Source organism: Xenopus laevis, chromosome 7S (genome assembly GCF_017654675.1).
Source record: "Xenopus laevis strain J_2021 chromosome 7S, Xenopus_laevis_v10.1, whole genome shotgun sequence".
Lineage (NCBI taxonomy): Eukaryota > Metazoa > Chordata > Amphibia > Anura > Pipidae > Xenopus > Xenopus laevis.
Window position 1 is genome coordinate 66,418,379 of NC_054384.1, and position 25,560 is coordinate 66,443,938.

Here is a 25,560-nt window from a genome sequence, read left to right on the forward strand (position 1 = left end):
CGCCAGAAAACTCAGCAGCTGCACTTAGAACATTTGTAAACTATTTCAGATAAGCAAAGAACAATTACAGTTACATTTAAGATAAGCAGATTCAAATCAAATCAATAAGGTGCCCACACTTACACTAGATCGCCTTTTGCCAGCGTCGGTGCACAGCTGTGTTCCTCTCTGCCCAAGAAAAACTCCACTGGTAAAGCATCATTCCAGCAGCACGCGATATGTGAATCAATGATTATTATTCATGCCATTAGCAGACGGACCATTTCGGGCCTTTCCAGCCCTTTATCAACTCCATATATTTAAAATAAGCAGTCTCCCGGGGGAGACCATGAGACTCACATATTAAAGGGCAATTTCACTTCATTAGCCAAACGTTAATAACAAAACTGACCTAAAACCCCCAGAAATGTCTTTGTCAGAAGATGACTTCCCAACCTGCTAATTTTTGAATTGACTGGTATTTAGAGGGTGGCCACAAAATGAAGTGTGCTCAAAAATAACTTTGTCCCTCTTCCTGATTTTCAAATGTTGGAAGGCATGGTTTAGAATCAAATTTTCTATCACTTTTACAAAAATCAGCTTCTGGATACAGTCCCCTGAATGTGTTACCTTCATACTTGCTTTCCATTGGCATATATATCCATGATGGCTTTACGCTGATGGCAGACAGGGACATTAGTTATCTGTGATAAATCTGCTCTATTGTGGGAGAACAAAACAACACATTTTGCTACCCACAATTTATAATATTGTTGGAGGAAAGTATTTTTAGGAGATTTAATCAAATCTTCAGTTTGCCATGGCCCTTAGTTTTGCCTAAACTGCTGTTGTCTCACGCTAGCTGGTTACAATCCTTTCCAGTTTGCAATAGATGTTGCTCATGTGTTCAGTCAAGAAGGCAACCGGGGACATGGCCTTATAAGTTAGGGGATGTGCCTGAGATCACTGGATATCATGGTTACCAACAGAGCTGTAAATTGAATTTGGCACAGCAGGGACAACTCTTTTTTTTCTATATTTGCTATACAAAGGGTACAATAAAACAATTCTAGGTTGTTTTTCTCCTGTGCTAAGCACAATTCAAAACTAAACTCTACGAATTGATTTGGCTAGAAATGTCATATTTTTTTTTGATCAATAATTTTTATTCTTTTCAAAAAACAAAAATAAAAAAAAAGGACAAGATCGTGCATTGCATGCATTCCATACATTACAATCTGTAAACAATTACATAGTTTAAACTAGGTATCCATTTCGTATACACAATTATATATCTTCACTTATACAGTATAGCAAGGAATACAATGCAACACTGGTATTGATATCATATTATGTACCACTGGAAAGTAAACATAATTAAACAAAAAGAAAAGGAAATAAAACAAAACAAACAACTTCTGTAAATGTCTCTGTCATGTCTCATTGCAACCCGCGTTCTATTATCGTTATACCAAGAAATAAATGTATACATATAAAGAACACCATCATTTTACAAGGATACAAGATGTTGTGGGAAGCCCCCCTGATATCGATACTCCAACCAAGGCTGCCATTCCTTTAAAAAGTTGAGGTGTTGATCGTTGAGTACACTCGTCAATTTTTCATTACAAAATATCCAATCTAGCTTAACCTTTACCAAATTATAATTAATATATGGGGACTTCCAGGATTTGCTATAACCTGACGAGCAGCTGAAAAAATATGATTTATCAGTTTCTTCTGGTCTTAGAAACCGAATCAGGAACAGCGCCCAATAGGGCCACAAATGGATCCCTCCTTAAATTAATACGTAAAATTGAAAAAATTAAATGAAAGATACGAATCCAGAAACGTACTACTTTGCAGGACCACCACCAAACATGAACCATCAACCCCTTAGCAATTATCCTTCGCCCCTGGATAAATTTGGCTAACCTGGCTGGAGTGAGGTACCACCGAAACAACACCTTGTATCCTGATTCTAAAACCACCGTGTTTATTGAGCAACTCTTCAAATTTTGCCAAATGCTTAACCAGTCGTTTTCAGATAGGTTTTTTCCAAATCTGTTTCCCACGTTTTATATAAGATAGATATTCAAATGATATCAGCGTGTTAAGTAGTCTATACAGAATTGAAATTTGCGCCCCTAGGGGAAGCCCCATTTCTACACCACCTTTCAAAAAAAGGAGGGTATCTTCTCTAGAAGTCGTGGAGGTCCAACACTTTGAAACAAAATGTGTGAGTTGGAGAGCTCGATAATATTCAGTTTGAGGTAAAGAAAAGTTTTCGATCAAAGCGTCTAACGAGTACGCTCCTCTAGGGGTCAACAAAGAGGAAACCGAAGTAAACCCCCTATTGGCCACCATTTAAACTGTAAGTGAGAAATCCCTGGGGGGAATAAGGGGGTTACCCAAATTGGAGCAGCAGGGAGTGTAATCCGAACGCTGATTGATTATATGGACGCTATCCATCCCATACTGTAGAGAAGTACCAAAACATTCACTACATCGTTTGGATCTCATCCCCTAGGGATCCAAGACAGGAAGATGTTTACATATGGAAACGTGTAAAAAATATTCTAAGTCAACCCACATCGGGGCAATTCCGTATTATGCATTACTGGTATTTGTGACAATTGTGCGGGCCTTATATTATAATTCCAACAATTAGGAAAACCTAAACCTCCTTGCAGTGTAGAACGGTACAGCACATTCTTATTAACCCTTGGGATACCCTTATTCCAGACAAACTGGAACATTTTAGTTTCCAGTTCATTAGATCTTGGCGCAGAATTGGAATAGGCAATACTCTAAAATAATATAAAAGCTTCGGGAGAATATTCATTTTATGGCCCAGATTACGGCCTATCACAAAGTATGATATTTTGCCCCAATCTCCAGACAGTTGGTGCTCAGTTTACGGTACAGCTGCGGAGGTAATTGACCTGATATAGGAGAGTCATAATTTTTCAGTTAAATTGATTCCCAAGGTATTGGAAGAGAATTTTTCCTTCCATTGAAACTGAAAGTTAAAGGCCAATAATTTAACAGTATCTGGATATAGGCCTAAATCTAAATGCCGCGTCCTAGCGGTGGTTATAGTAGATAGATCCCTGAGATGTGAGAAATATCTGCAGTAACAGTATTATAATATTGCAAGGAGTCACAGGTCTTTGTTATTAAATAGGGTTACATCATCTGGCAACATACAAAGTTTTATGTCATTTATTTATTGAACTTTTGAAACCGGAAAATGTTAAGGTTTTCCCTAATGTGCATCGCGAGTGGCTCAAGCGCCAAGTCAAACAATAGGGGGCGACATATGGACACCCTTGGCATGTGCCCCTTGCGGATGGAAGGGGGTCTGAGGAACAAGAACCCACGTTAACTCTAGCTATAGGATTAGTATACAACAGCCGAAATCCATGTGATAAAATTAGTTCCAAAGCCCCATTTCCTAGAATATTATACAAATAGGGCCAAAGAATGGAATCACACGCTTTCTGAAAATCAAGTTTAAAGGATCAATAGCCTGTTTGTTGTTGTTTCCTGGCAATCAGATTAAGTAAAATTAATCTCCTGGTTGCGTCTGATGACTGCCTACCATTGATGAACCCTACCGTGATCCCTATGGATCATAGATGGTAACAGAACAGCCAGCCTACACTAGCTAGGATTTTAGCCAATATTTTGACATCTAAATTTAGAACTGAGATAGGTCTAAAGTGTTTGCACTCTGAATTGGTCTACATCCGGTTTAGGGATTGGAAAATGTTAGCCCCCTTTAAATAAGTTATTAAACATATCTACCAGATGAGGGATCAATACTATAGAAAAATCTTTATAATAAAGGGCAGATAATGCCATCGGGGCCTGGGGCTTAGACATTTTCAAAGTCTTCATTGCTATTTTAACCTCATCAGGTATTATATCAGCCTCTAACCGTTGCTTTTTGTTCTTCAGTAAGGCCCGGAAGGTTTAAATTAGTAAAAAAAATTATTTATCAAGGACTCTGAGGGTGAAAGGGCTCCGCATATAAATTCTTATAATAGGAAGGCAAATTCTCTAACTATAGTATCTAAAACACCTGATATTTGTCCCGAAGGTAATTTTAATCGAGGTTATAGGGGTAAAACCTAACTTATTTCTAAGACGGGTGGCCAATAGTTTAGTAGGCTTATTCGCTGAGTATAATAGCGTTTGTTGTGTCCACTTTAAGGGATTTCTCAGCTTGTAGGGTCAAAAGTGAATCTAAGCTCCACCTAGTAGTCTGAATACGTGCTCTGAAATCTAATTGTGGGTTGGCTGGCCTGATCCAATGTGAGTAGCTGGAGGGACTGAGTCAAACGATGTACCTCTGCTTCTCTAATCTTTTTCCTGGCTGCACCTATTTTAATTAAAGTACCCCTAATAACTGACTTATGTGCTTCCCAAACCAATGATTTTGATGGAACCGAACCCAAATTATAAGCAAAATATTTTTTTATGTTAGATTCTACCTCCTCTACCACGTCTGGAACAGTGAGCAATGACTCGTTTAAACGCCATCTAAATTTAGATTTCGTCCCAGACCATTTTAAGAAGATTAACTCTACTGGGTCATGATCAGACCACGGGGATACCTGAATTTTAGTACGACGAGCAGATATCCAAATATGATCTATCTCTCGTGTATACCTGATGTGGGTGAGAATAATGGGTAAAACCTCTAATTCCTGAAATGGTCCTCTCTCCATGTATCTATCAGACCAGCCTTGGACATACACAATTTAACCTTATTAGCTATTTTTTTACTAAGTAAGGGTGTGTTAGTAAGATGGGTTGGGGAAGTTTGCTTATCCCAATAGCTATCTATGGCTACATTAGAATCACCCGCATATCACAAATTTGCCGTGCCCTTTATCTAATAGCATCTCTACTAATTGTTCAAAGAATAGATGCTGGTTTGTGTTCGGTGCATAATAAGAAAGTAACGTTAATTTGGACCCCTCAACCAAAACATTCATTAATAGGTACCCGACCCTCAGTATCAGAGTAGGTGTCGAGTACTTGTATTGGCAAGCCTGCTCTAAAACAAATCGCCACCCCTTTGGTTTTATTATCTACCGAAGATAAACATACCGTTGGATACTTCTTATGAATAAATTTTCGGGAAAGAAGTCTTAGAAAAATGAGTTTCCTGTAAACAGAGGATATCAACTTTACGGGAATTGTAATATGTAAATGCCTTTTTCCTCTTAAGTGGGGAATTAAGCCCTTGAACATTGTGGGAAAGGACAATCAGCTCCATTGTACTTTAAGTCTAGGTCCTAGCCAACATACTCGTGATACATTTAAAATCCCTTTTAACCTGCTTAATAGTATCAGTAGAACACGGAATACCATCTGGTCATGAAAAAATATAGAAAAAGGAGACATTCAGCAATATGAAACATAAACCAAACCATCAACAACAACAATATTAAGAAGCCCAGTCTGAGGCCAAGAGGCCTGTGATTGGCCTCAGTAGACTTCTTCATGGGAGGTCAGGTTAACTCCACAGGTCTTACCCTTGTACCATAATATGAACTAACCCAAAATGCAGGATTACAAAAAAAAAAAAAATGTAAAAAATGAAAATAAAAAACAGCATTATATGCATAAGTACTCAGATGTTTCTGTAACTGAATTATACATCTTCAACACTCAAACGAGCTGTAGCATATAGAGAGAAAAGAAGAAAAAAAAAAAAAGGGGGGGGGGAGGGGGAACCTGCAATCCACATATAGGCCCATAAGGTAGTCCATGGAAAAACCTCTTGTTTAAATGACAAGGACTTCCTTCATCACAATTAAGTCGACGAAGAATGTCTAGGGCTATTAGCCAAAGCCTTCTTGTTACATTCTCTGACTCTCTGCCATATTGGCGAAATCGGAAGTTGCGGGGGTCGTTGACTGGATTCCGGACCTGATTGTGAATTCCTAATCAGGGGTTCCATTAAACCAAGCCGACAAAGTTCCTCAATGCCTTGATCCAGATCAGAGAAAGTATAACTTTTATTGTTATACAGGAAAAATAAGCGAAATGGAAAAAGCCATCTGTAGCGTATTTTATTGTGTTGCAGCGCCGTAACAATAGGGGAAAACGTTTTTGCAAAGTAGTCGGAGATATATCCGCAAATATCTGGAAAGAATGCCCCTCATATTGTAACTGTTGCGCTGTTTTGGCAGCTTGTAATATTTTCACCTGAGTCTGGTGATAGTGCAAGCGGAGAATAATATCTCTAGCTGGACCCTCCTTAGCCTTTGGCCGAAGAGCCCGATGAATCCTATCACATTCCAATCGCTCAGTAGACAGATCTGGTAGTAAAGCTGTAAATATTACATGAACAACTTGTTGTATATCCACCACCGATTCCGGTATTCCCCGGATACGTATATTATTCCTCCGAGATCTGTTATCCGCATCTTCAATTTTATCCATGGCCTCTTTCAGTTGGGACTGTAGAAGAACAATATCCTGTTCATGAGCGTCCAGAACCGTTACAACATCATCTATTTTATGTTCCAAAATATCAGTCCGTTGGCCGAGATCATGAATTTGAGAAGATATCTTTTCAGTTATGTTATCTGCAGTTTTAGATAATTCCTGTTGCAAAAGTACCTTAAATTTGTCAAAGACTTCCGTTTCTTCCGACGACGTCAACTGTCGTTGAGATGGAGCTAGCTGGGTTTCAGGGCCTGACCAGGAATCGTCCTCTGACAGCCTCGGAGCACGTCTCGTAGTTTGTGGCGTAGTTAAATAAGCCTCAACCGTACGCGCTGGTTCTGTACCTTAGGCGGTGCCCCTTTGTGATCCCTCGGTTGCCTTTTGCTGGCCATTAATCAAATGTGCTGGGCTCCAACTACCGTTGAGCTAAAAATCTCAGGTTAGTCTTGTCCAAAATGTGAGTAAAATTGGGATCCGGAACCTGTGGATGAGGAGCGATCTCAATGCGCAGCCATCTTCGATCGCGCTCCACGTGACCTTCCAGAAATGTCATATTTTTTATACTGAACTTATTGTACCAGCCTAAAGGTTCAGAATCTCTGTAATAGTAATGATCCAGGCCTTCAAAGTTGTCACAGCAGTTTGCCATATTGGATTTTGTTAGGAGTGTCTGTGATATGTACATCCTCAGTGTACTTTGAACAGCTGTTGAAAAGCTAAACTTCATCTCAAATCATTAGGCAGAAAATTAGGTTTCCCTGACATTTAAGCTGATACTAATTATATATATTATATTGTGAGTGGGCCATGGTTGAGCTTAGGTATTGAAAGCAGCACAGAGCATGTGCAGTGAATCAGCATAAAAAGATGGGGAGCTACTGGAGCATCTTTGGAAGCACAGATCTTCCCTGCTAAAGGTCTTCTTAGGATGGTACAGAACCCCAAAACATAATATGCACCATTTCTAGCCTACTTCTTAATGTTTTAGTTCTCCTTTAAGGGAAAGTTGTCATTAAAACCCTTTCAGTTAGTGGATCATTTTTGGAACAAATATTAGGGCAGCTTTGCACCAGTACAGTTTTACATAGCAACAAACAGACTTTGAATTTGGATAAATGAAAACTGATTGCCAATTGGATTGGAAACACTGAATGACTGCAACAATTGTGAATTTCCATTCATTGCTTATCTGAGCCATTCCCCCCCAGAAAATCACAGAGATAATTTCAGGATGTGCACAAAATAAGTAGCAACTGTTGTTAGCGACAGCTTTATTCCCTTGCCTCCAGCTATCTAATTGTGGCATTTCAATGTTTAGTACATTTTAACAAGTGTCAACTTCATATAGTATCAGTGAGGAACAATGCTGGAAAGTTCACAATCTGAAGCATCAGTTTAATTAGTAATTAGGATATTAAAGAGCAAGTAACAATTGAATGATGAAAAACCATTCCCCGCTCCCTCAGAAATCATACACACAGGCTTCACGTGTTACGTGCTGTCTATATGCCACTAAGGGGCCGATTCACTAACTTCGAGTGAAGGATTCGAAGTGTTCGAAGTGTTTTTTGGGCCACTTCGACCATCGAATGGGCTACTTCGACTATGACTACGACTTCGAATCGAAGGATTCGAACTAAAAATCGTTTGACTATTCGACCATTCGATAGTCGAAGTACTGTCTCTTTAAGAAAAAACTTCGACCCCCTAGTTCGCCATCTAAAAGCTACCGAACTCAATGTTAGCCTATGGGGAAGGTCCCCATAGGCTTTCCTAAGTTTTTTGGTCAAAGGATAATCCTTCGATCGTTGGATTAAAATCCTTCGAATCGATCGCACTATTTGCGCTAAAATCCTTCGACTTCGATATTCGAAGTCGAAGGATTTTAATTCCCAGTCGAATATCGAGGGTTAATTAACCCTCGATATTCGACCCTTGGTGAATCGGTAATTGGTAAATTATTGCATGGTGATACAAATGACAGAAAACCCCAGGTTCCGAGCATTCTGGGACACCATGTCTTATACCATGGTGTGCTACACTTTACTACGGTGTGCATTGGGCTATTCTAGAAGCTAAAAAACAAATCAGTCAGTTGAGATGTTAAAGAGAGATACAGAGAGGGGGAGATGATTAGACACGGCCTACAGGGGCCCCGTTTGTAAATCCGCGCCTGCCCACTGGGCTTACGCAAAGAAGTCAGCATTGCTTATCAGATAAGAATTTTAGAAATCCCAAATTTTCTTTTCAAAAGTGCTGCTATGCCAAATTACATTCTGCGGCCTTACCTTAACATTGATGTTAGTTCCCATGGATGTTGCTTGTTAAAAGATCCATGCTATAAACTCTCTAGCAGCCATAGATTTTTTATTTAAATTTTACTATTTTATTTATATTTTACATGAAAAACAACGAGTTCATTAAGAAGCAATGTTAACAATCACAATAAATAACAAACATTACAGTAAATACTATAAAAATTAATAGTTCAATATTTTTCAAATAACGGTGAATTGTAGGATTATATAGAATACATTTTTGTATAACTCTGATTTTGTAGGCACTATGTGTTCATGAAACAACTGAGGATATTTTAGATTGTTTCTTTTTCTATAGAGTCTAGACTCTAGGTTTTCCATTTGGAATTGAAGTTTAGGCAACTGTGAGTATTATCGAATCTTTAACCAATAGCTTCGTTGGTGTGAAGGGTTTATAATTCAAGTATCACCTTGCTCATGGTTGGTATAGATTTTCGAACCATTTTTTGAAGATATTTATTCGTGATGACGCTAGTATTAGTTTTATATATTTTGAAATGTGTGTTGCATTATTGTCTTTGATTCTCCATGCTATTGATGTTAATTTTAAAGTGTTGGTCATCCCTAGGAGGACAGTTTTGGGAGACAATGAAATCTGTGAATGTAAAATGGTCTTTAGATGATTTTCAATATCTTTCCAGAACTTTTTAATTAATGCACATTCCCAAAGTAGATGAAATGGATTTGGGGCAGGAGCTTCGCATTTAGGGCAAGAGTTTCCTTTGAATGAATTCCTTTGAATGAATATTAAATCTTTTGTATGCTAAATGGACTAGTCTAGAATTCTGTTCCCTCCATATTTTAGATGGAATTATTAATTTGTCTAAATTAGTTATAGGGTTGAACAAAGTCTCAGTGGTAACTTTGTTTTGAATATATTTAGACCATTTTTTTGCTGTTGATTCCATTCGGTGAGGTGCAGAATCCATATTGTTCCATAGGTTTGATTGAATGAGTATGATGTTAACCTCTAGATTGGAATCAATACATTTATTTAAAAAAAAAAGGAGATATTGGAATTACAAGCATTTTAAGGAATCCTTTGAGTCAAGTCTGTTGAACCAGTTTGAAAGCTGAAGACAAAATAATTTCTCTTTGTCTGGTATATGAAATTTTAATTTGAATTCGTCAAAGTAATATTGACTTTCCAACCCCATTTCAGAATCAGTGTTATTTTGATGATGGTATGTATGTGATGTGATACTGAACGTTCAAAGCTTTTTGTTATACAGGTATGGGACCGGTTATCCAGAATGCTAGGGACCTGGGGTTTTCCGGATAACGGATTTTTTCGTAATTTGGGTCTTCATGCCTTAAGTCTACTAGAGATTCATTTAAACATTAAATAAACTCAATAGGCTGGTTTTGCTTCCAATAAGCATTAATGATATCTTAGTTTGGATCAAGTACAAGATACTGTTTTATTATTACGGAGAAAAAGGTAATCATTTTTAAAAATCTGGATTATTTGGATAAAAAGGAGTCTATGGGAGGCAGCCATTCTGTAATTCGGGGCTTTCTGGATATCGGGTTTCCAGATAAGGGATCCTATACCTGTACCAATGATTCCAGTAATGGCACTGCAGAAAGGATGCAGTTTCCTTTCCCCTTTTATTGTCCTGCGTATAACAGATCATTGTTCTGTCAGTTTTGGTATGTGCAGAATTAATAGTATATGTGGCTTTTACAGACACACATCTGTCTCCACAGCTCATAAGCTGATTTAGTAAAAAAAGGAAATAGATTTGATGTTTTGTATAGCCCTACATGAACCTGCCATTGCACAGTATTATTGTATAATTGTATATCATGTAATAAAATAGGATATGGAATACTATCATTCTAAATATGCCTAGATTTAACAAAAGGTTGCTTCAACTGGCACAGCACACTTGCATCCAAAGAATCATGCACAGGTGTTTTGACAGCAAGTGGTGGAAGAGACACTATATGGACTTGGAAGATTTTTAGTGCAATTGCATCCAAATTGTGTTTTTAGTGTGATCTAATTTTATCAGTTTCCATGCCAGAGCTGCTATAAAATACAACTATAATCTATTACTAGAGTATTTGTTGTTGCTTAAGATGCCAGCAGGCTCTCAGATTACCATGCAGAATTGTATTTACTAGGTAAAAGTAAAGGTACAGAGGCAATTTAAGATTTAAGAAAGGTATGTTAAATTAATCTGACATCATATGGTATCCATTTAAGGGGGAGAATAATGATATTATAGCAGTGGAGCAATCATATTGGCGACACAATGAACCTATTACTTTAATAAGGGACTGTTTCAATCATGACATTTTATTTTGTGGTTACAGCATCACAAATTACAAGAGTACCTTACAGCAGATTAAACAGATCACATTGTAGGATTCAATTCTAAAATAATTGCATTACTTGTCATCTTAGGGTGTACAAAACCTGTGCAGTAATTGTAATAATAATAGATTGCTGATAATGCCCATATGTTCTGTTCTCACCACAGCCTTAAAGGTGATCAAGGCTAAAAAATGACATTGCAAAATCAAACATTCTGTAAACATTCTGATTTTGACAGCTGAGCCCACAGTCCCGGCTTTTTTTTATTAAAAAGTGCCCAGTTTCTCTTTGATCCCCTACACTGATGCCAGAAAAAGATACCAAGTTTCTCTGGCAGAGAGCCCAGAAAACTCAGACCCTACACTTAGATACATTGGTAACAATTTAAGATAAGTAAAGACACAATTGTAACTATTTAAGATAAGCAAGTATCTTTGGAGAACTGTGACTCACATCTTAAAGGGCAATTTCACCTTTATTTGTAAAACTGTTAAAACACATAAAATATGACCCTATAGCTCCCAGAAATGTGTTCAAACTTCATAACCTGCCAAACTTTGTAAAATAGACATGGTAATTAGAGGGTGTGGCCATAAAATGTGTGTTGTCAAAATTTATTTTGACAAGCGGCAGATCTTTTTGTCCCTCTTTCCATTTTACAAATGTTGGGAGGTAGGTAAAGCTCAGTTATCAATAGACAGTATAGATAGTATATGTTACACAATTCAGATGTGTAATACTTTACACATTACCTTCCAAAAATAATGGACATCTTTCTGCAAAATATAATCAAGATCATGGTCCCACTAGAAAATAAATGAACTGAAACAGCTCATTGAGTTGCCTCATCAGTTTACTTTAATCTCACAGACCATGAGAAATGAACAGCCTTCAGCCTAAGCAGAAAGTAAGGTCACATTTTCTTTTGAAAAGAAACAATTGGTTTTGGTCCTTTATTGGTCTGGTGAAATATTTACCTGCAATTACTGATATCCTACCATATCTAGTTAGAAATGAATACCAATGAAATCTAATTTGACTCATGCAATAACGTATGAACAGAAATATTAACCCAGAAGGACCATTATAGATTTTTGGCAATGCCTTTCTACAACCAGTTAACACCCTGTTATGCCCCTGGCTACACCCCAGTCATGCTATTACCCCTACCCAATTCTGTCTGCTTCTAAGGCAATATTGGGATTGCTTTAGATCTTTTTAACTGTGATGGTTTAAATGAATATGGATGCAATTTTGGGGAGAGGGAGACTGGGCTGTTACTGTGACTGATCAGGTAAAGGGGCACCAGAGTTGACAAGTCTGTATGAAATATGTCTAATGTCCTTTATATGTTATCTGGTTTATTTAATCTGGTTTATCCCAATCATGAGTTCACTTCACATAAAACAGAGTAACCCCAAAACTACAGTCAGAGATCCTCTTGTTTGATTTGACATGACATCCAGGATAATAAATAACCAAACGCTCAACCACTGTGCTATAGTAGTAGGTGCGTAAGACAATGAACCCCTACAAAGTCCCAGAGCAGACTGAAGATGATTGATAATGTATGACACATATTTTCTTACTGAGTTAGTTCATATGTCGGAACATCTTATTTTAAACACAGACATACAGTAGGTAGAGAACTGATAGAATCTGCTGCAAAAAAAGGGCCACATTATCCTAAAATACATCTGATGAATTAAGCTTTTTTAATAAGAAATATTCATATGTTTTTGATATACAAGCTTTAAACTTAAGGGCTGTATTTGCTAATGTTATTCCTATATTGAACTGCTCTTGATCTCATCAACATTAGAGTATTCCGACTTGGTTAAATTACTGTATGTTGTGGTTTCTTGTAAAGACAGGTATAAAGCAATAGCAGGACTGTTGCAAGTAATACATAGGCCTGTCACCCTGGAACAATAAGCCCAGCCTGCCCAATGACTATGCAGTGAATCTTGTATTAACAGTGGGCTTTTGTTACCCCTAACTACTATTGTACTTGATTCTAATGTTTATAACAGGGAAGGAAGCTGCAATTATTTTTCCAGAAATGTTTTCAACCCTACTTGGAAACAGCAGTTTATTGTTATTCTTTGCTGCACAGAATGGGTCTGATGCATGTGACAGTATTGGATATTGCATTTAAAGGTTGTGAGACACACTGATATCATTAGAATGCATGAGATAGATGTCAGACTATTATTTCTCTAACACATGGGCACAATCAATAGAGAATTATAATACCCTGGATGGCATGGTTTGAATATGTGGCATAAAATGGTAAGGAAGCACTGGGTAAAATGGTTATCATGCCTGTGATAGACTAAATTTATTTTATTTTGAATTTTTATTTTTATTGTGACCATCAGGCAGAATACAATTATTATCAAACATGAGATAGCTGAAATTATGAAATAACATAAGTGTTTGGATGTCCATTTTACAATATTCATGAGAATAACCAGCTCTTGTGAGAAGACAGATACTGTGTAACCTGTGGTTATCTGCCCAACTATGGATAACGATAGGGGTATTGATATTTAATTCTCTCCATGTGGCAGATTTACTAAAGGGTGAATTGTCGCAGCGAACGATTCGCGACCGATTGGCACCCATCCAAATGTGCCCACTGTAAAATTAATGTTCCGTATGTTTGCAAATGTATGGGGAAAACCGGTTACCCAAAAAAATTTCAAGTAAGGTCTTTTGCAGGCAATTAGGCTGAAAAAGGAAAAGATGCCAGCGTTTTTGCACTTTGATGCATTTTCAGCTCACAGAATATAATGTAAGTGACAGAAGATTGAGGAAGATCTAGCTACTTTACTGCACTTTGCCTGGTCTGAGGAAGTCGCCTGGCTATAGAGTGCGAATAGAGTGTGAATGACTGCTAGTGCCAGTCTCTTTCACTAGCGAATTGGCGCCTGCGTCAGTTAGTAAATTGGCAATGTCCCTACTGGTGGTAACGCTCTGGTGTTTGATTCTAGCAGCTCAGTAAATCAGGGGCAGACTCGGAACTGTTACAATTTTGGAACATTAAGTTGATACATTTCTCAGCAACATCTCTGGAGTATTAGCAACTATTGTATCAATTCTAACAGCTGCCTGTAATGAAACCCAGAGATTCTGCTCAGCAGGGACAAAGAAAAGAAATGTATCAACTAAATGTATCCATTTATAACAGTTTACAGGGTCGGCGACCCCCCCTCCCAGGGCTGCTTCAGAAGGTGAAAAATGATACTTTACACTTCAATAATAGAAAAACTGTGACACATAGAAAATATAAAGTCATTGGAAAAAGTCATTCTTTCTGGTGATCTATCTGAAAACAACTAGTTGTTTAAAGGTGAACCACCCCTTTAATTAGAAGGTGGATGCCTTCCTCAGCACCTGCTACAGTATTGTACATACAAAATATCTGCGGTTTCCAGAAACTGCTTCTGATTTAGGAGCCGTGTTATCTCTTGGAGAGGATAGGGGCGTACTTATATTAAGGCACCCAAGGGCCTGTGCCTAAAATGGCAGGTTTTGGGGGGCGGCCCTTGAGTGCCTTTAAATTTATTTAAAAAAAAAAAAAAAAAAAGATTCCCCAGCCTCTGCCACCGATTTACATTGGAAATCCGGTGACGGAGCTGTGTGTGTGTGTGTGGGGGGGGGGGTGAGGGGTTTGTTGGGTGCAGCTCTAGTCTCAGTCTCTATAGGTAAAGTGACAATAGGCTGTGGCAATAGGCTGCAAGCTTCAAGGGATACTATGCTTTTTTATGTCTATTTAAGTCTCTGCTTGGTTGCTAGGGAGGTAGAACATTTGAAACAAGAAAACTATTCCAATTCATACATAAAGAGCTGCAAAAGAGTAACGTGAAAAAACATATTCCCAACAGAATAATACTGTCTGCCTCAGTGATCCCATAACTGTATCTCACTAGCCACTGCTAAACTACAATTCCCAGCATTCAAAGCCAGAACCAAACTACAATTCCCAGAATTCAAAGCCAGAACCAGTAGCAGAGTTGTAGCTGATGGGCTAAGAGAGGAGATCTGAGCAGGACCTTCCTTCATTGGGCATGGGAGAGTCCTGTCAGGGACCAGTGAGTTCTGATGGTGGCCCTGGTTCTATGACTGCTTATGTTTCATGTCTATTTGTTGTATTTTCATAAATGCACATGTGTGTGACTGATGTGATTGGCTGCCAATTACTGGTATATCATGTCTTACTTGAGGATGACATCACTCCCTGCTCAGCACTGATTGGCTGAAAGCTGCCAGGGAAGGTGACTTAACAGCTCAGGCACAAGTGACCAGTATTTCATTTCTGGATTCAGAGGTAAGTGGAACATACTTTATGGGGGGGGGGCATAAAGTCAATGATACAAGGGGATAGTTTGGGCAGTGTGGCTTCCATGATTTATAGCAGTTTGGGGACTAGAGCCAGGCCCGGACTGGCAATCTGTGGGATCTGGCAAATGCCAAAGGGGCTGCTGTAAGATGCTATAGACAGTCACTATTTATTGGGCTGCTGGGGGGGGGGGCTGTGAGGGCCTCTGTGTGTCTCAAATGCCAGGGCCGTTTTTAAATCCCAGTCCAGACTTTAGTCTAGAGCCAAAGCTACCAAAATTGCCCCACTATTGCCTGCTATTGTAATTGTCTGGGAAGGTGCTTGTCATGAAATTGTCCATTGGAGATGTCAGTTTGTCTTCCCAGTTCCATCTTTTTCAATTGCATTGGAAGGGGGGGGGGCATTTTTGGTTATAAGCCACCAGGAGGTACAAAGGGGTACAACTACAAGGAAGGGGACAATCAATGATGGTGCCTTGAAAATGGTTTCTGGTGGCAGCCCTGCCCAAACTACTAAAACTTGTGGGTGCCAAAGTACCCAAAATCTGCCTGTGTGCCATTGCTAAGGGGAGTGAGACAACATGCGAACTTGCTGTCCCACTGTCTCTAAACCTATGCTTATCTAGCTGTGCCTTAACTACAATTCCCAGCACCCCTGTGGCTGACTTGCAGTTATAGAATATAGTATGTTTGGTATTTCTTGTTTACTTGTTTCAGCTTTTGAAGTGTTAGACCATTTACTCTGCTACTCTTTAGCTGTAACTGTCAACTGCCATTTTTCCAACTGCCATTGGCCAACTGTCCCACTCATCACTCATCCTAGTGGCCTCAACATTAGAGGAGATGATGGGTAAGGGAGGACCTGAGAAGAAAGACAAGTAGCACTAGCCTAGAATTAGGGTGCCTTGTGTTATGGGTGCAGGCCTGGACTGGGAGTCAATATAGGCCCTGTCATTCCAAGTACACAGAGGCCCAAACAGCCTCCTACCAGCCCAAATAGCCCCCTAGCAGCCCACTATATGGTATCTTTCTATGGAGCCGTACAGCAGCCCCTCTGGCATTTGCCAGAACCCACAGATTGCCAGTCCGGGCCTGTATGGGTGCAGGGGCAATGATCAGAGCTTGACTGGTTTTGAAAAGCCCCAGTGGGCCCATTACTCACCTGGGTCTCTAATGGGAACCAGTGTCTTCTGCACCTATTACACCCTGCCAGTAACATACAGCTTTACAGTAATGGCACAGAGGGAGATTTGGGATGTTTTTTCCCCACGTGATTTACAGTTCAGTGTATGGCCAACCAAATGCTCACTCCCAAATGATCACTCCCGTTCATTTCTAAATTCAATTTAATTGAGCCCTGGTGAAAGCAATTGGCAAAGAAATGAATGAGGGTGATTCCAAGTGTTCATTTAACTATTAGTTTGTGCATTGTGTCACCAGGACCCAACCTAGATTAGCAGGGGTGTCTAGGGCCCTTGATTGCACCAATCACCAGTCTCTCCCAATCAGCTCCTTCATTCTATTAAAGTTGCTGCTGATTGGTGTTACTGGTTATTTATAAGGCACAACCATATTCAGTAGCACAGTATTGAGCTATTAAGGGAAATCCAGTATATACAGATATATATGGCAGAGAGGGTTCAGTTCACAAAATCTTCTCTCTCTTTCTCTCCCCATAAAGTGAAATACGAGCGATTCCTAGTGATTTCCAGTGATTCCTAGTGATTCCCAGCAATTCTCAGCGATTCTCAACGATTCCCAGGAGCAGAAGAAGATAAAGAAGAAACACAAAAGTCTTTTTAAAGACTATCAACGTTCATCAGGAGCAGAAGAACAACTTGCCCAACCCATTGCGGGTTATTTGGAGGAAGGTAAGGATCCTGCATTTTCCTATCCAGGGCCACCATCAGGGGGGGACAGGGGGGACAAGTGTCCCGGGGGGCTTAGCAGTGCTGCACTTTTGAAAGAGACCCGGCCCCCCTTTGAGAGCGCCCGAGCTGTGCGGCCATTTTTCAAGTCCCGAACAGCCGAAAAACAGAAGTGCCGAAAAGGAACCGAAGTCACGAAAACAGTCAAAGCCGAACTACTGAAGCGGTGAAAAAACCCGAAGCTACGATTTTTTAATTGTAAAAGGGGCCCTGGTACCAATGGTGTTTTAAAAAAACTTTTATGGGGGGCACTGGCGCCAGTTTTTCAAAGTCACGAAAGAAGTCCTGAAGCCATGAGTTTAATTCTACTGAACACCAATTTGTGTGTGTTTTTTTTTTTTAAATCCCCTGACCACCAATGTATTATTTTAATATCCTATAGGGCCCCTGCCACCAATGTTTTTTTTAAAAATATATTTTTTAACTTGTAAGGGGGGCCCTGGAGCCAATGTTTTTTTTAAAAAAAATATTCTTTGGGGCCCAAATTTTTTTTAACTTATAAATGGGCCTTGAACATCAATAGCTTTTTATAACTTGTGTGTGTGTGTGTGGGGGGTTACTTTTTGAGCGCTGATGTCTGTGTGGTATTTTAACTGTGATGTGAAGTGGGCGGAATCTGGGGTGGGGATCGGGTGCCAGTGTGGGGGGGGCCCCGAAAATTTTGTTGTTTGGGGCCCCCTGATTTCTAATGGCGGCACTGTTCCCATCTGTAATATGTATTACACAGTAGATGAGGCTGAAAAAAGACACACGTCCATCAAGGTCTACCTTTTTGTTTAACTGCTGATCCAGAGGAAAGTAGGGCCCTGACAGAAATAATGGGCTGATTTGTGGACCAAATAAAATGGGATGGTATTGTCTTAAAATAGGGACATGGGGAGCTGGTGGGGAGGGGCATTCTATATACATAAGTAAGTAATTTGTTTGTAATTGGAACCATATTAAAACCATAGTTTCTGAATGAAAAGGGTTCTTATTAAATAAGGTGTAAATATGCTGCTGTGTTTACCTCTTTATTGTGTTTATTTGGGGGTCTTACATCTTTACGTTAACTCTAACCTTCCCAAATCTCTATTTTATATTACAGGAACATCAAAGATGGGCATGAGTGCAAGTAGCCGGATTTACTACCAGTGGCGCTTTGAAAAGGTAAAGGTGCTCACAGCTAATTTCCTCATTTTATTTTCTGACTGCTGCGAAAGGTATCCAAGGGGTTAAAGGAGGGGCTAACCCAATGCTAAACATGTCATATCTTCTGTGTAAATACAACGAAACAGAAATTTAACAGGGTTTAGCATAGTGTGTGCCCTGACCTCAATGTTTTCTTGCTTCTTACATTTTTCTAGCCCGCACCGTGGATCTCGCCTGATCTGGACATCTTTGAGATCAGGGATTTTGAGGATCCACTCGCGGGCCCTTATCTCGAGTGCATCAGGGACAAGATCACCTTTGACATCAGGTTTGCACTCTACGATCTGTGGATGGCCAAGGACTGCGTGAAGATCACAAAATGGTGGAAATTACACCTTAAGAACGAGTTCTGGCAGGACTACAGATACATCAAGGCCCACCTGAAACACCTCTACAAAGAGCTAGAGAAGATCAACAAGGCCATACTGATTAAGAACAATGAGAGATATTCAGGTGCAGTATATAATCCATCCTTTTCTTTCCCACACTTGGTTTAATCACCTGATTTGTGCTTAATGTGCTCCTAAATATTAGGAGCACGTTATCCGGAAACCCATTATCCAAGAATCTCCTAATTACGGAAAGTCCATCTCCCATATACTTCAACTAATCCAATGTTTTTTAAAAATGATTTCCCTTTTCTCTGTAATAATAAAACAGTTTCATGTACTTGATTCAAACTAAGATAAAGTTAGGTTGAGGTTTGAAGATCCAAATTACAGAAAGATCCATTATCCAGAAAACCCCAGGTCCCAAGCGTTCTGGATAACAGGTCCCATACCCATGTAAGGATTTTACAGGTATATCACTTGCTAACGTAAAAAAAATATGTAGTCTGAGTTATTTTGTTTGGTTTTACAGGTGGTCCTCGGATCAACTCGGCAAATGATACCAGCACCACCAGCAGTTTCCTCGGTACCAAATACCGATGTACCTCAGTCTAGGCACCACATCCTCAGGAAACAGCAGTAACTATGGGACATCTCAATTCCACCAGTGATGCCCCCCTTTCATCCACTGCACTTTCACCAGCGGTGCTTTCAGCCACTGTAGTTCCACTAGTGGTTCCTCCCCTTTATCCAAAATATGGTGTTATACACAGGAACTCCTTTAAGCCACTTGGTAGACCCTGCATTCCTTTTCATTCCATCCCTCAGACTGCAAATGCGGGGGTCTGCAGGCTGCCAATGGAATGGAAAGGAATGCAGCATTCATCATGCAGCTTAAATGTGTCCATGGTTATGCTGCCATATTCCCTTCTCTTTCTCATCCTTTCACTGCAGTCCCTTACCTTACCATATCCCCCCCCCCCCGCTTCCCTTGATTCTATTTGGCGCATTGATCGTGGGAGCAAATCCGATCGCCTTTAAGGGGTCAGGAAGGAATTTTTCCCTCTAGTGAAGGAAATTCGCTTCTCAGAGGTTTTTTGCCTTCCTTGCGATCAAAAAGCGCAGTTTATCTAATTATTAATAAAGCTGTGAATTACACAGATTAACCACAAAGTCATTGTGTGTATCTTTATTGTGGGTATTGGGCTAGGGATTTGGCAGGGATAATATATAGAGGGGGAGGGAGAGACATTAGAATAAGGCTCTTAGAGTTCAGAAAATGGTCACATTGGTTATGTTTCTCCTTGGTTCCGGACAATGAAAGTGAAACAACATATAACTGCTGTGTCAGTCCTACTATCCTCCATAGGACTTTTAAACCTAAGTAATACTGAGAGCCAATAAACATCCTTCCTAAATCTCACCCTAACTGGCCTTCGGACAACTCCTCCCTTTGGGCCTTTGGAAAAGGGCCGACCCTGTAGTTTAGAAGGGCCCTGATGGCCTGTGTTGGTTTACGGAAGCCATGGAAATTGAATATTTAGAGAGAAAATCAGTTACATGCAGATCTGCAACCAAATTCTGTTTTAGAATCATCATCTCATGCTCTTTTACCTTAGTTGTCTAAAATTCCCTCGAATTAGGGAGGAATCTACTAATTTAACCTCTTCAGTAGATGATAACAAAGACAAATTATACTGGGTTGCAGCTGGATTAGGTGGGATTTTTATATAGACTTGACACTGCCCAGCCTTTATCACACCCATTTATTAGTGTAAGAAGGTATAATCTATAGAGGTTTTATAAAACAAATGTTGAGAATCAGACTCCTGGAATGAACACAAGGTTGAACATAGCTAGCTGTACTGTATGGAGGAAGGTTATACAAGCTAAAATTGCATACTTGAAGTCATATGGTGTATGAGCAGCACATAACATTTTCACAGGCAACACAAAGACAAAGGAGGTATGATAATGAAAATGTTTTCACCAGGTGTAATTACCTAGAGTCAGTGTCGACTGGCCAAAAGGGATACCAGGAGAACTCCCGGTGGGCCCAGGTATCAGTGGGTCCTCATGCTGCTAAACATTTAGCATAGTTCATGGTCATTCTTTATTTCTATGAGAACAAAAAGACTAAATAGATGGAATAATAGATGATAGTATTATATTATGTAAAGAAAAGAGAGGAGGAGAATAGCGGTTGAGTGAGGAGAGGAAGAATAATAGTACTGATAGTGGGCCCCTGGTGTCCCAGTCTGACACTGATGATCGTGTGGTGGGGTAAGTGCCTTCTCCCTCAGGGTCCCGGGCTTTGCCATTACAGATGCACATGGGCAAGATAGGCATGAAGTACAAGTCCAGGGGGGCAGTGCCCTCCCCCCCCACTTGCCTCTATATGTGGACACCCATGGCTGCAGGTGAAGTGATCCACGGAAGACAGTGCCATGGATGAAGAAGTACAAGAGCCCTCGTACAACACAGTGGAAACATCCAGTTTCTGGCTTGTAATGCCCCTGTTCATTTATTAATACTTTTTCAAAGGGAACAGGTTGCCCAGGTATGGGTGATGTGCGAGACTCTGATAGCTTGGCACTAAATGCAGAGCAGGAGGACACAGCACATTTTCCCTGCACCCCTTTCTCATCCTGTAAACCAGAAGGACTGGCCATACCGGGGAAAGCACCTGAAATTCCTGTGGGATAATAAGCGTTTATAAAGATTGGAAGGATCTTTAAAAACCTACTATGGGCCTGCACCCATACACCCTGCACATTTTATAAATGTTCAAGATTACTGAGGATTGATTTACTTCCTGAGGTGACTGCAACCTTGTGTGACTTTTATGAAGAAACTGGCATCTGCACTCAGTGACTTTGAATGACTATTTAATTTTCATCAATTGTTTTGTCATTGGGAACTTACTCTTTATAAAAAGTAAGAAATTAGACTATCTGTGCCCCCTCGCTTCCGGGGGTCCTTTTATAGACGTCACAATGATGTCACAAAAAGGTGTGGGGCGAGCAGATCGGAGAGTATAACCTGGAACCCGGAAGTCGGATGCCGGCATTTGAAGGTGGCCCGCGGGTATCGGGTCGGCCCGCACATAACTACTGTATACTGTATATTGTATATTCGTCTGCAATGAGTCACTTCACAGGTGTAGATTTGGCAGGACAACGCTAATTCACTAAAATCCGAAGTTGCGTCCAGGGCGCCGAACGCTGGCAAAGTTGTGCTAGTGTTACTGCGGCAAGCGAATCGAAGTTGCGCTACCGTTGTCTAATTTGCATATGGCGGAAGTTAAAGTTGAATAGACATATATGTTGCAGCCAATAAATTATAGTACACAAGCCTGGGAGACCTTAATAAAATAAAATAGAATTGTTATATTGCCCTACACATGATCCCAGTGTATAGGTTATGTGCCAAATGTTATAAAATGTACAATCTTTTGCAGCCTATCACTCTGAAAATTAAAAGTTGCCAGCGTTTTTTGGGACTTAGAAAAATGTTCAACTATTTACTTTGCACTTTGCCTGGTCTGAGGTGGCTAAGGCAAGTCTGGTGCCAGAGGTAACGTTCAGTAAAATCCACATCTTAGTGAATTCGCATAGTTACTTCCCTTCCCAGAGCGCAACTTCATGAGCAAATTACTGCTATAGTCTATCTCCTTCACTAGCAAAGTTACACCTGTGCCCGTAAATCGGCGAATTAGCGAAATGACATCACGCTGGCAGATTTTCGCTAACGTTAGTCACTTCGCCCTTTAGTAAATCTTCCCCTAACTCTGAATTCTGATTCCCACATGAATATTATTAAGACAAAAGAAGAAAGAAGTTCAAACTTATGTTCTCAAAACTTGAGTGTGTTTAATTGATGAATCTAAACATTACTATGGGCCTGTGCCCCTCTATTTTTATATATGATCCCACTCAACTCTCTGAAAGTATTATACCGGTATTTTATGATCAATGTAAATTATAAATTGAGTAGTAGTGCCTTTAGGGTCCCCCAAGAATGATTAGGTCTCAACCTAGTGTGATAGTATCCTGATAACAGTAATAGTTTTCTGGTCAACTGAAGAACAGAAACTATAAGCAAGATTTACGAAATAGTGTCCAGGCTTATCAGGCATTGGACATATTTTTGGAGCATACATTTATTCCACACTAACAACTATGGAAATGTTTTTTGTTCTGGTCATAGTAAAGAATTGGCATCCTCTTCTGAAGGTTCTAACATGAGAGCCACAATCTGAGAGTCTTTTTGAGCTGCAAGGAAATATAGCTCCTCTGGACCTATGTCCCAAAACCAAGGATCTCTGATGTCAAATGAAGATGTTAGTATGGATGGATTAAATGTGTCATGAGGTCATTTCATGAAAGAAACTTCATGCACCCTGTACTGATGATAAATTGAGCTGCTTAAGTTCACTGCAACATGAAGCGACTGTTGATGACAGATACAGTGATAAGCATCTTGCATGTGGAGATGGGGCTGTTAATGGACAATATGGACAGCACACAAGTGCTCTGTTCTAATTAGGGCTTTTTCAGCAGGATTCAGAAGTAAAGTTTTCCCCTTCCCATCCCTAATTTGCTTATGCAAATTAGGATTTGGATTCGGTTCGGTAATCGGCCAAATCTTTGGTGAAGGATTCGGTCGAATCCAAAATTGTGGTTTCGGTGCATCCCTAGTGCTAATGTGTTGATGAATTGGAAGCTTTTAACAGATTAAAGGTAACCTCATAAACTCTGTCAAGACAACAATGTGGGGAGAGAGAGAGCCACTCCCAAAGGACGAGGGAAAGCAAGTGACAAATATGACATATCCAAGTCTGAGCCTAAGACATACCACTTAGATGCAAGTATATGTGTTTGCAGGTAGTTGAAGGGTTGACCTTCAAGATATGTTTCATGCATGCCGGCCAGGATTTGTGGAAAGGCCACCAAGGCCTGGGACTAGGGCAGCAGGATTCTAGGGGGCAGCATGAAGCCAACCACACCCACATTGGTCTGGAAGCTCTGGGGCTGATCATGAAATACAATCTTTTTTAAAATTTCCCATGTGCCAATCCCCAGTGCTCCCGGACTGTGCATGTGCACAAAAGAAGGGGAGGGGACAGGGGTGATGAATGGCAGCAGGCCTAAGGGTGTCCGCTATGTAAATCCGGCCCTGCATGCATGGTGGGGAGTATAAAAAGCCCTTGAACAACTATCCCAGTTTATGTGTTTCCTCTATGTACTTGAAATGGCAGGGCCTTTTTAGACTCCCAGTCCAAACCTGGCTTAGATGATGGATGTATAGACAGTTGGGTTAAGGCAAGTAACAAGCATGTCCCTCTCATGCACACATATCTCCCCCCCCACGCATGATGAACACATAACTTTGTTAGAACAAAAGTATCTAACTACCAATGTCAAACTATTTTGGATAAGATCATCCTGGACAGTAGCAAACCAGTATGTGCATAGCTCAATTGTAATTTCAATAAGTATAGCAGGCCATCTAGTGGCAGAATTCATGCAATGAGTCTTTTGGGAGAGAATCTGATGGATTTCAACTTGGACACTTTTGAAGTGATTGGCACTTGAATACATTTACCATCACAAATCAGTCTAAAGACCTTATTTTATGTTGAGAATAGCAAAGTGCTTGGGCAGTGTGTTGCAGAGGACCTCTTGTCCTTTTCAACAAACATTTCCAGGAAGAATACAAAAAAATGTAACATCTCTGCCTCATGGATATAATAGTCAATGTAACGTTGATATCATATATAACATCACTGACTGCCTCTTAAATGGGAAAGGTTTACAAGCTCCATTCTGTATACATTCAAAGTTGAAGTTTTATATGTTTTTGAAATGATTAGCCTTCCTATTCAGCCTGTTTCCATCCTGCAATAGAAAACTCTGTCTGGTATTTGGGACACTGACCCACAAAGAAATGCAGGTACTGTGAGAGCACAAGTTTGTTGCTGTTTTTTTACCGGTTATCTTTCTTTTCAAATCCTGTCCTATTTGCCTTCCATTTGGGCTTTGAGGTTGCTAAAATTATACAAAAAATAATGAATGAAAATCAAATTGCAAGTTTCTTAGAATATTACTGCCTACATCATATTAAAACGTCATTTTAATGTGAACTACACTTATAAGCTGTGCCGGGAATGGCTTTGTTTTGGTGTCAAAACAACACTCCCTTGAGCACAAATATGTGCCAATATCTAATCAAATAGTTAATATTACCTAGTTCTCCAGGATCACCTTTAGATTCACTTGTGCCAGGGGACACAGCTTTTTCATCTCTTCCATCCCTACCAGGTAATCCAGCATTACCATGTGTCCCAGGTATACCTGGAATCCCTGGTGTTCCACAGCAAGAAGAATCTTGTTATCCTCTATTGAACTGGAGCATGGTATTAGGGTGATCAGAGATATAAGATGGAGCAATGGTATCATCCTATGGGGAAAAACAGTAGGAATGAATGGTAAAAGCAGGAGAGAAATAAGACTATGCTTAGTGGAAGCAGAAAGGGAAATGTACTGAGATCAATATATAATAATGATGAAAAAATAAAATTATTTTTTATTCAGATACTTTCTGAAAATAGGTGGAATAGTGAAATATAAACAAAAAAAATCACAATATTCTTGATTCCTTCTCAAGTACAAGAATGT

At 39.8% G+C, this 25,560-nt stretch overlaps 1 pseudogene; it reads right to left on the reverse strand.

The window, feature by feature from the left end:
• The window catches only part of LOC121396033, a 33,376-nt pseudogene extending 8,035 nt beyond the window's left edge, over positions 1 to 25,341 (reverse strand).
• Positions 25,342 to 25,560: the final 219 nt, after the last annotated feature.